The 13,797-nt window shown below is 39.9% G+C and overlaps 1 protein-coding gene across 2 annotated transcripts in view; it reads left to right on the top strand.

The window, feature by feature from the left end:
• Positions 1 to 13,797, top strand: part of Upf1 (Upf1 RNA helicase) — a 232,129-nt gene that overhangs the window by 130,024 nt on the left and 88,308 nt on the right. The gene's annotated exons all lie outside the window — the stretch shown is intronic.

The following is a 13,797-nucleotide window of genomic DNA, read 5'->3' as shown; positions in this document are numbered from 1 at the left end:
GTTTCCCTGCTGCTTGACCTAGCCTTTCCAGCTTATTACCAAAATCTTCCCACGACTTCTTTTTGGATTCAACAACTGTTTGTTTTGCTGTTTTTTTTTTTTTGTTTTTGTTTTTGTTTTCATCTACGTACAAATCCCTGTCTGCCTCGGCCGTTGTTTGGAGCCATTTCTGATGTCTCCTTTTTATGTTGACAAGCTCTTCATTCCACCAAGATGTTCGCCATCTTTACACACAGTTGTTCCTAGCCATTCCCTTGCTGTTTCTACTACAGCAACCCTATATGCCACCCATTCTCTTTGTATATCCTGAACCTGCTTACTGTCTACTGTTCGAAACTCTCACTAATCATATCCATGTACTTCCGTCATATTTCCTCGTCCTGGAGATTTTCTACCCTTATTGATTTGCATATAGATTTCACTTTCTCTTCCCTAGGCCTAGTGATACTTAGTTCACTACAGATCAGATAGTGGTCTGTATCATCAAAAAATGCCCGCAAAACTCGTACATTCCTAACAGATTTCCTGAATTTGAAGTCGGTTAACATAGTCCATTATGGATGTGGTACCCCTAGCCTCCTATGTGTAGCGGTGAATAGCCTTATGCTTGAAGAATATATTTCTAACTGCTAAACTCATACTAGTAGAGAAGTCCAGCATATGCTTCCCATTCCCATTAGCTTCTGTATCTTCCCCACATTTACCAATCACCCTTTCGTATCCTTGTTCTATTTCCAACTCTCGCATTGAAATCGCCCATTAGCACTATCCTATTGTTGCTGTTGACCCTGACCACCATGTCACTCAATGCTTCATAAAACTTGTCAACATTGTCATCTGCACCCTCACATGGTGAATACATTGAGACAATTCTAGTCCTAATTCCTCCAACTGACAAATCTACCCACATCATTCGCTCATTTACGTGCCTAACAGAAACTATGTTGCGTGCAGTGGTGTTCCTGATAAATAGCCCTACCCATTACTTTGCCCTTCCCTTTGTAACACCCGTCAAGTACAGTTTATAAACTACTACCTCTTCCTCGTTATCTCCCCTTACCCGAATATCACGTACTCCTAGCACATCAAGATGCATCCTCTTAGCTGACTCAGCCAGTTCTATTTTCTTTCTTCCATAAGCCCCATTAATGTTGATAGCTCCCCGTTGAATTCCATTTCGTTCGCTAAGTTGTTTCCAAGGTGTCCCTAGTCTTTCAAATGGGAGTGGGACTCCGTTACTCCCATAGGTCCGAGGCTTGCTTAAAATGTTCTGACTTCGGTAAATTCATGAAGCAGGATGCTACCCTACTTGCACATAGTCCAAGTGAGGATCTCTCCTGTAACAGGTTATGGACCACCGGTGGATTGTATAGTCCTAGCCGCCTGAGCACAAGGAGGGCCATGACTCTGAATATGTCAGTTGCCCACTCCCATTCCATGGCAAGTGGTATCCGACTCTCAGGACCACTTACTAGGCCACTCAGCCGTTGCCCATGGTTCACGAACTAGGACGTGACTACAGTAACCCACACTATGAACCATAGCCAATTTTCTGTTAATAAAAATACCTTCAAATATTGGGGTGCACGGATTGGATTACAGTATTCGCGTTTACAGGTTACAGTTCAGGTAGCAATTTTCCATTGTTCGAGCTAGATATAGACTTCCAAGTAACCAATACTTAAGAAGTAACGCTTATGGCTATGTAAGAACACATTTACAGTCGGCCAATGAACATTACGGTTTCACATCTGTACCTTCAGTAGTGAATTTCATTCATTCACATCTCGTGGTACATTTGTTGTTTCTTTCGTTCGTGAAGTAACATTTATTAGCGTACCAGTTAACTCTTTCGGCAATATGGATCAAAAGAAGCGAAAGCAGTTTTCTTTAAAAGAAAAATGTGAAAGACTTTGGGAAATAGTGAAAGGAGAAATAGCGAAGTAGTATGACATCAGCCCTTTAACACTATCTACTTTTCTAAAACAGAAAAGTAAGACAGAGCATAATAATTATGCTGATGCCCTCAGCCCGCAACGAAAAAAGACAGCAGACTATGAGGAGGTGGACAAAGCCATTTATACATGGTTTGTCGAAATGCGGTCCAGAAACATTCCTATCAATGGCCCACTGGTATGCTAGCGTGCACTATCCTTTGCATGTTCGCTTGGATTTCTGGAATTTATGGGGAGTACTGGTCTGCTTCCTAACATTTTAACACAAAAACGTGAAATTTTCAGTGTTATATTAGGACAAAAACAGTAATAGGCAATCCCAAAACCTCCCGTGGCGTTATGTAAGGTACATCTGTTCTGGACTTGATAACATAATCGTATATTATTTTAATATTAAAATACTAAATTTGTGTTACTTAAGAAGCAGTTTCGATTCCTGCCTGAAAGCCCAGTGACTATACAGTGTCCTGGGGGAAGTGTCAAAAACCTGTTTAGCGATACACTCGGAAGAAAAAAAACCTGGACATAATGTAAGCATTTTACAAGTACGAACATTTGACGAAACTCGTTCTGTCTTAAAATACAGCTGTCGAAATGCACTCTGTCTCCTTCCAGTTGTTGTGGACACTCTCTGCTTTATGATTTTCGAGGATTCTGTAAACAATACCACCCGAATGCGATGGCTGAGATGGTCCCTTATGCAAGTTCACCGCCGATCGCTTTTCAAGTATGGTACAGTACTTCCTCAAATTACCGCATTGACAGGACGTTAACACCAAGATCTGCAAGTATGCCATAGCCGTCCTATCGTGAGATATAGTTTCTTGAAAAACGAGTGATCGAGGATTTCGCGGTGATGGGACTGAAATTTCTGGACAGTTAATCTGGGAAATCGTTTCTTCGAGGAACGGATAATGCAGGATTTTTACAACGTGATTTAATTAGGATGCTCGCGGGACCATATAATTTGAACGTATAACACAGGAAAATGTAAGTTTCCGGGAACGTATAATCGAAGTTCTACTGTACTGGACTGCACAGTTAAATCAGTTTAATGCTCAAAGTTTAGGAAAGTTCATTATAAATCATTTTTGTAGACTTATTGTGAAATAAAAAATCACCATGGCTTTGAAAGAAACTCGGTAGTAGTTAATGTTAATAAAATAGAAATTGTTAAATACAAAGAATTTGGTACAGTTCAGATTGTTGGTTTCTTTCTGCAAATTTTGCAAAGGTGTTTAAGGCTTGCAAAGTCTCAGCCTATGAGATGTTTGGTTTAGGAACATATTCACTGTACAGTATGTACAAACTTTACACTGTGCTGTAGTCTATTTGACAATCGTACACACAGCTTAACTTTGATACAGAACAATGAATTCATTAAATAACTGTAAAAGAAAACTGCTCCGCACTGATGCAGTTGTAAGCACTGTAACTGTAGGTCTATGTGAACGAATCTTGGTGACTGTACTACCAACCGTGAAAGCGGTAAATCCCTCAGAATACGGGGAAAAATAGATTTGCAGTGCGTGCCGGACTGTCGGGTCTACCAGATTATCATAGTTGTAATGTAAATTCACATGAAAAGTATCGACCAACCAATTAAATCAGCTACCTTTATTGTCAGTCCAAATCTGAACTCATTTGCGACTCCCTTTTGTGCCCCAACAAGTGGTAACGAAAGTTGGGACCTCTGACCACATTTGGGTCTGATGTTCGTTGAATGAGGGGAGAGAATTGCCTAGTTCAAGTAGTGTAGTTCTGGCAATTATTTCATATAATGTTGTTGCTAGTGTAGGGATATAGCTGTGCTAGTTGTATTTACAGCAGGTTTGGTCTTGCAGGCTATCTGCTGGATATTTCAATTATACAGATTTCCTATTAGCGCCCGCTCATTTGACTGAGTCATTGTTGGTTAGTTCGTTGCTTTTGTTGCAGCAGTATTTTCCAAGAGCTTGCGAAATTTTGTTACGCAAGTTTATTTCTTGCATGGCATGGTGCGCCTGTGACTTTGTTACAGAAATTGTAATGTGTGTTGCAGGACTGTATTTTCCATGCACCTGTGACTTTATTACGTACAATTTTAATATGTGTTGTTGTGGGACAGTACTTTTTTTTTTTTTTTTGCCTGCAACTTATTGATATATAGTTGATTAGATTATTATTAATTTTATATATTTAGTGAAGTGACATGTAGCTGTTCAAAGACTATTGTTATCTCAAGTCAGCTATAATGATTAGGCTAAGAATAAAACTAATGGTGAAGATCATATGTACACGATTATTTACATTGGATTGTACAATATTTACAAGGTGTTCCAATTTGGTTAGTGACTCAATGTATTGTATTTTTGCAAATTGTACAGGTTATAGACACAACTGGTTGGGAAATCTATTTTGACTTCCTTGAAGAGAAGTTTATTGCATCTATAGGGCTTATTTACAGTTTTATGTACTTAGTTGACAGAGTTTTAGCCGTTCATTTAGATATTAGTGGTTTGGTAATATGTGTTTTGGGATGTTTCTTTTTAAAATACTGTTTCGTCTTGGTCATATCTCTTTAATAAGTGGGTTGTGTGAACTACGTAGGGGGCTGTATTGTCGTTTTGCCATTTTTACAATTTGTTCCTTTATGGTTGGAACGTTTAGTTTACTTCTTATGGTTGTATTACAGATGTGTCTAGGTATGTTGGCTATAATTCTTAGTCCTGTATTTTATTTTGACGAACCTGTAGTCGTTGTGTGTACCGGTCCTTACCCGTGCCTTACACATAATCGTTGTGTTGATAAGCGATTAAGAGGATGAGCTTACATTGAGAGTAGAGCGGCAGGATATTAAGCTGTAGATACTGGAGGTAGCTTTGTCCAATATGTTGATATGGCTACGAAATTTGTATTTAGTCGTGAGTTACTCCAAAGTATTTAGTAGGTTTGCGGTGCCAGCGAATTGAGTATAGTACAGCTACTGTCTTTGTAGGGTTGACCTTAATTCTCCAAGTGTCAAGCCATATTTGGAGTGCATTGAGAGCCCATTGAATTTTTTGTGCAGCAGCCTTGACCTTGACTAAGTCAGCTGTTGAGGTATCGTCAGCATATAAGGCTATTTCTGTGCTTTTTGTGCGGGGGATATCGTGTATGAACAGTAATTAAAGGAGAGGACAAAATATACTGCCCTGCAATACACTGGCGAGGATGTTTTTAAAGTTTGATTCTTCTCCATCGACGATGACATAGAAACATCGATCGGTTAGGTAACTATTATAGTAGCTTCCAGTATGTAGGGGTCTGTATGAAGTTGCTAGAGTTTGTATAATAGGCCAGAGGTCCAGACTCAATCAAATGCTTCAGCAACGTCTTAAGATTACTACTGGCCTGGCTCTATTTTGATTTAGGGTTTTTGTTATGATGTTAACAACTCATATGAGTTCATCTGGCATGGCGTTTCTGACTTATGGTTGTGAGCCTGTGATGATTGATTTTCTCAATATTATGTTGTCTAGATTATATAGCAGACTTGTTGGTCTGTAGTTTGCTGAATTTGTGTGGTCTTCGTTAGACTTAGGAATGGTGATGACTTTGGCTCTTTTTTAAGCAGTGGGAAAATAGCCTAATTTGAGACCTGTTTTGTTGATAGCCACTAGCCTTTCGATGACCGTTATTGGTAGTTCTTTAAGAACTCTGTTAGGGATGCAGTCCATGCCAGCTTTCAGATTTCTAAGTTTGTGGATTATGTTTCGTACTCCTTGCTTGCTAGTATATTTAGGGCCTGTACTACGACGGTGCGGTATAAATTTATTTGGTAGTTTGGACATTTATCCAGATGTTCGGTTGAAACAGAGTACTACGACTTTCGTTTATGTACAATCTGGGAAAATATTCTCGAGTATAGCTATGCTGAAGTTGGAGAGGTTGTTAGCGCTCTTATCTGGGACTTCGCTCTTATCGAGGACGCTACTGTAAAGAATCAAGGTGGCTACTCATGAAGATGAATCTACATCTGCATGATGCTGTGCGGAATTAAGTTGTTACAATGTAATTTCTGTATATATTTATAAAGTATGTCATGCTTTCTGTACAGCTATCACAGAATTCTTAAAGATTTCCCAAGCTAACAAGTTGTTGCTACTGAGTATATAAGTAGCACACAAGCAGTCAATCATAAGCTTCATGGGTAGCCGTGGTTGTTAAGGCAGCATAGTTTGCTGCTAAGCAGTTTTTCATGGGTTCGAGTCCTAACCTTTAACCTTTTTTTAACCTTGTAAATGGTAATACCAATATAAATGGTCCGTTATTGGACATTATAAATTTTCCAGCTAGCTCATTCTTGGTTGCCAGCGTTTCGCCCTCGTGTGCTAGGGTGGGCTCATCAATTGGTACCTAGCACACCTACCAATACGCTGGCTAGTGCATACCGTGGAGGCCACTGCGTAGGCTAACTGGAGCCACCGGCAGTGCCAATGCACTAAGAGACTTTGTCTCATCACTAAAAATTGATGCCTGCTTGGCCATCAGATGATATAGATGTTGATTCCCATGGTATGCACTAGCCAGCGTATTGGTAGGTGTGCTAGGTACCAACTGATGAGCCCACCCTAGCACACGAGGGCGAAACGCTGGCAACCAAGAATGAGCTAGCTGGAAAATTTATAATGTCCAATAACGGACCGTTTATATTGGTATTATAAATTTGCTCATTCAGGACAAATATTTCAGATTCCCTATGGGAATCAACATCTATATCATTGTAAATGGTAGTCGATAGGGTACTAGAGGTGATAGTACACATTTCTTAATCATTAAAATGTGTGTCAAAAGTGTGGGTTCTAGTCCAAATCTATCCGCGACGCGCACATGAAATAAAGATATACAACGTTGTTCATGGCGATTCATCTGTCGAATGAGGATGTTAAGGAGGTTATATTACTTTTACTTGATAACAACTTGCTACAAAAGTCATCATCAGTTTTCCACTCAAGTTGCCCGGGTGTAGTTTACGAGCTCTCTCCACTTCTGTCTGTCCATGTACCACTCTTATCTCAAGACAATATCCCAGCTGACTCCTCTTGTTCCTATGTCCTCTTTCACTTGGTCCAGCCATCTCTTCCTAGGTCTTCCTACCGGTCGTTTTCCGGCCACGACTGTGTGTAGCCATTGTTTTGCTGCCCTTCTATTGTCCATTCGTTGAACATGGCCAAACCATTTCAAACGGGCCCTCGTCACTTTTTCATTCAGGGATGGGTACACACCAGCTTCCTCCCTTATTCTTTCATTCCTTACCCTGTCCCTTTTTGTCTTCTGTACCATAGTTCATAGGAACTTCATTTCTGCGGCTTGTAGTTTGCTATCCACTTGTTGGGTGGTTGTGCAGGTTTCTAGGCAATATGTTGTTATGGGGGTGAAGTATGATTGGAATAGAATCTGCTTTGATCTTAAGGGAACTTGTTTTTTCCAGAGGAGGTTCCGAACTTGATGGTAAAACTGAGCTGATTTTTGAATGCGGTTGTTAATCTCATGCTGTATTCTGTTATCACTTGAAATGATGCACCCAAGATATTTATATTGGTCTACTGTTTCCAGCTGTGTACCTTCCAGCATTCTTCTTTTTGCGTCTCGGCCTTCTAAGGACCACGTTACAATTTCAATTGTTCCTCCTTAGTTGTTCTTTCCTTTTCCTCCAGTATTCTTTCATTGTTTCACTGTTTCTTTTTCCTGTCTTCAGTCCACTTTGTGCCTGTTTTCCTTTCCTTCCTCCCTTGGAATCCTTCCATTTGTTAGACTTTCTTCCTAAAAATCTTTCTTTCCAATAATTCTTCTTCTCGTATGTTGTTTCTTTCTCTCGTGTGATTGGTGCTACAAAAAAAAAAATTTCTACAATACACATCCCTGTAGTTAGATATTTTGTTGTACCAAATTAGTGTTAAACTACATGTTAAAGTTCAGTAGATTTCAATTACTTAGTTACACCAAATTCTTATTCATAGTCAACAAAAGAGTAATCACCAGCTAGGCATTCAGAAGTTCTCACACTTGCTAAAAGCATTATTTTTCCTTTCTTCTTCTATCTGTTGAGACATAGTAACATTTTTCGATTTATTTATTATTAATCTGTGTGCTTTCAAATGTTCATTACAGGTGTTCACTCTCTCTTGGACTTCATTCTCTGCATTTCCCCAAATGACTACATCATCTGCAAATGCATTGATGTCCATATTGTTCTTCTGCTTAATTTCTTTCATGACTTCATCCATGACAGTGATAAAAAGTAAGGGTGAAAGGGTACTGCCTTGTTGCACTCCTTTAGTGGTTTGGAACCAATCAGAATTACACTTTCCTATCTGTACGCAACTGCAGCAGTCTTCGTAAAGCATTTTAACTTTCTGGATAAGCCCTTTGGGTACATTTTTCTTTCTTAAGCATTCCCATATAGTCTTCCTTGGAACACTATCAAATGCATTTTCGAGATCCAGAAACACTAGTGTTAAGTCTTTGCCCTTCTCTCAATGCTTTTCTAACAGTATTCTAACAAGGGAACATCCACAATGTTGAAGTCGCCGATCGCGATGAAACTTAGCAAACACATTGAGGTACATGTAAAAACAATGCCAGCATCAATTTTAGGCGCCAACATTCATTAGCGCGTTAACTAAGGGGCCTAAAAGTTGTGACATTTCAAGTTCCGCGCAAACAGCGATGAATTCCTCCTGACCAATGCCTAGCCGGAACACTGCTTTGTGCCACACCTCTTCTCCTCCCCTCCACCCCGCCTGGTTCAGCACCACTCGTTTCCATCTCCCCGCGCTGCTGTCTGCTTAGCTGTCGAACGGAACCTGTGCTACACTGCGTACGCTATCAGCCAACCTCATAGCTCTCCCTTGGAATTTCCACTTTGTATAGGCAGTTTACATTGTTGTACCAGTTCGTACAATAGCCATGTACACTTTTACGTATGTAACTGCCATTGTACCCAGAAGACTGTAGTGTGATACTTTAATATGGCTACTTGTTGAATACATAGACCTCTGTCAGCTATAGCGCAAAAGTACGAGTAAGTAGGACTACAGCTCTGCCTGTGATTACGGTATATCTACTGCATATATAAATGCACATCTTTATTTCTTTTTAAAGACTTTGCTTATTACGTCAATCATTCCATGTCATACTCATATCAAAGTTGTCTATGCATTTGATTTATGTTAGACAACCATGGCTGCAATTGAAATGTGTTGTGCCTTTCACTGCAAAACATAAATACATCGTTCAATACAAGCACAAATAAAAACATTCTATCTAGATTTCTTATACCAGAGTACGTAATACGGGAAATACCAGCAGTTTCTAACTCGGGAGTTTATAATTGCTGTTGTTCACGATTTCGTTTCGTTATGACACAACTGATAGTGTACACAAAATGGGGGTAGGGGAGTGGACATGAAAAGGTCTGAACCTGTAACCATATTTTGATATCCCGAGGTACAACATCTCATTACATTCATTGAGATCCTCTACCCGGGCACGTAATTTCTTTAAATAAAAGGATATTTAACGTTGTTTCAAGGTCGGACGCGGTACCTTATACCACGTTTGTCCGCGCCCGATGGTGCTTAACTCGGGGTTGTACCCACGAATTGACAACCCACCGGAATTAGCAGGAATGAAAATATAACATTTGCATAAAATATGAGTAAATACGTTTAGGTTATTTATTATCATGTGTGAAATGGAACGTGATTTAAAGGATTTCAATAATTATAGTACGTAAAGAAGCAAAATATAGCGTCGGTCTCGTTCCAGAGCCAAGCAGCCGGCAAGCGCGAGAAGAAGGGAGGGGAACGTGCCGGGGAGAACCACTTGGAGGGTAAAAGGCGGTGCAGAGGGTGTGTCTCCAGACGAGAAGTGTGTGTGCCGACTTAGCATTGGCCAGCAGGTATTCATCGCTGATTGTGTGGAACTTGAAATGTTGCAACTTTTAGGCCCCTTAGTTAACGCGCTAATGAATGTTGGCGCCTAAAATTGATGCTGGCATTGTTTTTACATGTACCTCAATGTGTTTGCTAAGTTTCATCGCGATCGGCGACTTCACCATTGTGGATGTTTCCTTGTAAGTGCAAATATGAGATCGGTAGTTGATCGGTGTTCTCTGAATCCATATTGTTCTTCCTGTAGTTGTGGTTCTATTATTTTCCTTAGCTTTTTTCAAGTATTTTCTCAAATATTTTCAAACCATGAGACAAAGTGATCCCTCTATAATTGCTACATTTCTTCCGGCTTCCTTTTTTGAAGAGAGGTATTATTATCCCCTTTTTCCAATCATCTGGGACTTTCCTGTCCTTCCATATTGCATTAATTACTCTATGAAGCCACTGTATTCCTATTGCACCAGTTGCTTTGATCATATCTGCACTGACTTCATCAAATCCTGTTGATCTTTCTTTGGGCATACTATTAAGGGCCATCTCTACTTCCTTCCATGTTGGTGGGCTCTCTTGGTCAGGCTCATCATTGCAGCTTAAACTGACCTGCGTGGTTACATCATTGGAGTCTTTCCCAGTACCGTTGTATAAATTATCAAAATAGGATTTCATGATCTTCCTTATTTCTGTCTCTTCCCTAACTATGTTACCATCTGGTTCCTCTATTGCTGTTATGTATTCATTGTCTCTTCTTATATTTCGTATTGTTCGGTAAAGTAGTTTAGAATTTGCTTTGCTGTCTTGCTCTAGTTTATCTGTGAAATCAGTCCAAGCTTTCCTGTTTTTCTTCGGCCACAATTTTCTTTACTCGTATTTACGCTAAAGTGAGATAAATGATTGCCAGTTACTATTCTCACATTGTATTGAAAAGAAAGAAACTAACTACTTATTCAATAAGCAAACAATAAATTGAATTAATAATAAAATTAATGATCGCACGCTGCATCAGTGGCATTAATTACGAAATTACGAATATAAACTTTACTTTCGTCATAACGCGCAACCTCGTAAATAGTACCAGACAAAAAAGATACATAACCTGAATCTTAACTTTTGCGTCTGTGTTACATTTTCAGTCTTTTTATTTTCTATAGCATTTTCAGTTTCGTTATACAGTTAATTAATTTCAACATTTCTTCGTATGTGTATATTTCAGTCCTAATTCTGTTTTTGACCTTTACCTCCACATTATAGCTTAATAAGAGTCTGATATTGGATTCTAGTAATACAATTTCAAAAGGAATAGAGCTAAACAGTCAAACACCAGGGAACAGGTATACCACCGCGCTAAATTTCACTATATTTTCAGTAACCTTATTACCAACCCAATAAAAATGTTACATCTTCCGCATTACAATACCTTTGTTAAAATCTGTTGGTAGTACACAAGAAAATATTTAACTTCTAGTTTTCAACACTGCAGCCTACGTATCTGGCTGTTTATCTGACAGTCGTAGTACAGGCCCTTAGGGTTGCTGTTTAACTGGCAGTTAAGATGGGAGAGAACATCTTCTTTATGAGTTGTGTGTTCCTGGTTATTAGGGCTAGGGTGTGGTTTGAATCTTTGTTCGAGACAAGTTGCCAATAATTTTGCTTTTCCTTTGTCTGTTTTCGCATCAGTCTAGTTGTGCCGTAGGGTGGGGATAGAAGTCCCAGTAGTGCGCAGGGCTCTAGTCATGCGCCACAGGCTGTTGTCTTTCATTTGCAGTATAGAGTTTTTTATTCCACTCTTGGTTTGAGAAGTCAGTAATTTCCTGAGTACATAATTTGGAGAGGTAATTCTAATACCACTCGTCCCTTGGGAGGCAGTATTTTTGCCACATTTTCAGAGCTAATCGCTTTTGGTGGATTAATTTTAAAATAGGGTCCTGGAGACCTGTTGTATTTACTGCAGTTGGTGGGTTATCTGATTTCTGACAGCAGTCAATTTCCATGGTAGTTGTTACTTCTCGAGGCTGGTCTGGATAATATTCCTTGGGTATGTTTCTGAAGTTAGTCTTGAGGTATGTGGTTTTAAACTTTGAAAATTTTGCAGGGTCATCAGTACTGGGTTGTGGTCTGAATCAGTGGCAATGATGGTTTGGAGTTCAGTTGATTATTTAATATCCTTAACTACTGCTGTGTCCAAAACATCAGGGTTGTGTCCTAGGTTGTGCGGGATATGAGTCTGCTCAATGGGGCCAATCAGTAGAATATTGTTGTTGCAGTATCTTAGAAGCTGGTATCTGGCCTTATTGAATGCTCTTCAGTTCCAGCAAGTGTGCTTTGAGTTAAGGTCGCTTGCGATGATTGTAGAGCAGTCGTATCCTAGAAGTAGGTCTAGGTCGGCATGTATGAGTTTCTTATTGGGAGGTTGATGTGCCGAAATGAAGATCTTGCCCTGTTGGGAGTGAATTTGGACGGCTGCAGTTTCCAGAGTTTGAAGGGCTGGAACAAGAATTTAATCATGTTTTATGTAGTGTTTAACTAGTATAGCAGTGCCTCCCTTGTCTCCTATACAGTCTATTGGGTATGTTTTACAGTCATGTACTCAGAAGGTATGTCATTCTTTGAGCTGGCACTCTTGGATCAAGGCAATATCAATTTCTTGTTTCTGTAAGAATTCTATAAATTCTTGTTTTGGGGGGTGAATTCCTTGTGTTCCGGTAGAGGACATGTAGTTGACGGCTAGAGTGACTGGAAGGTTTTCTATCGTTTTCTGCCATGCTTTGCAAACACATATTCTAGTGCAACTTGAGTCTGTGTTCGGCCATCTTGTGGAGAAAGGATATTAAACATCATGTCCATTATTTCTGCAGCAATTCCAGTGCTATGTAGTTTTTTTCTGAGGGAAGTCATTATTGTTCATGGATAGGTAGATTGTGTAGTTGCTGACAGTCTTCTTCCTTATTATCGAAGAGCTGAGTTATAGCCGGCAGACAGCTAACTCGAGGCCAGGCTGAGGTAAAAGGCTGATTGTCAATAGAGAGATGGTGGAGAGAGCTTGACTGGCAAGATCTAGATTGGGAGTTCCAACTTGATAGTTGTACGTTCAAAGGGAGTGGGGGAGAATGCTCTAGTATTGTAATATTGTTAATGTCTACTTCAGGTCTTTCATTGCTGTTTGAGGCTTGAGTTTTAGGATTTTGCAATGAGTGCAATGTGCAGCTTTTGTAATTAGCTGTGTCCTTTCCTCCACAGTTGCAGCATCTGAATTTCTTCTAATCCTTAACTGGTCAGTCAGTTGTGGAGTGTTCGCCGGTGCATTTCACACTGCGTGGGGATAGATGACGGGTGTGTGTGTGTGTGTGTGCGTGCGCGCGTGTGCACGCCCCCGCCCTTATTCTCGATAGAGTAGGATTTAGTTGAACAACCGGTATTCCTGAATAGCCAAGGCCAGTTAGGGCCTCCTCTATGTCCACTGGAGTCAATGGATTTTTTTCTTATTACGGCTCGAATTGTTTTACCTGGTATAGTACCATGTGTGAAATAGTCTTCCATGGAGAGGAGTTGGACAGTGGTCTAGAATGGTCCATAGAGTTTAGTTGGTATGTAATGGCACCTTCAACTAGGATGTATGCGGAATAGCCCTCTCCAGCATGCATTTTTAAGAACTGTTGTCAAGCGTATGAAGGCTGACGGTCGCGTGCGATTGTTATTGGTGATTGTGTAACTCTTTATCTTCCTGTATCAGGAGGTTGGGGCATGGATTGAAAATTACATTGTTCTTTTTTGACAACCTGTGACAGGGCAATTTGTTTTGAAGTTTCTCTCAAAGAAGAGACGGGACAGTTAACATCAGCTAATAGGCTTTATTTTGAATATTACATTCGACCCATTCCAAACGCGAAAATATTTAAAATACAGTAAACCGTCAGCCCTTTGTTGTTGGG

This window comes from Anabrus simplex, chromosome 1 (assembly GCF_040414725.1).
Source record: "Anabrus simplex isolate iqAnaSimp1 chromosome 1, ASM4041472v1, whole genome shotgun sequence".
NCBI classification, from domain to species: Eukaryota; Metazoa; Arthropoda; class Insecta; order Orthoptera; family Tettigoniidae; genus Anabrus; species Anabrus simplex.
Note: the sequence above shows the minus strand (reverse complement) of the source record. Positions and strands in the feature narration are given on the sequence as shown.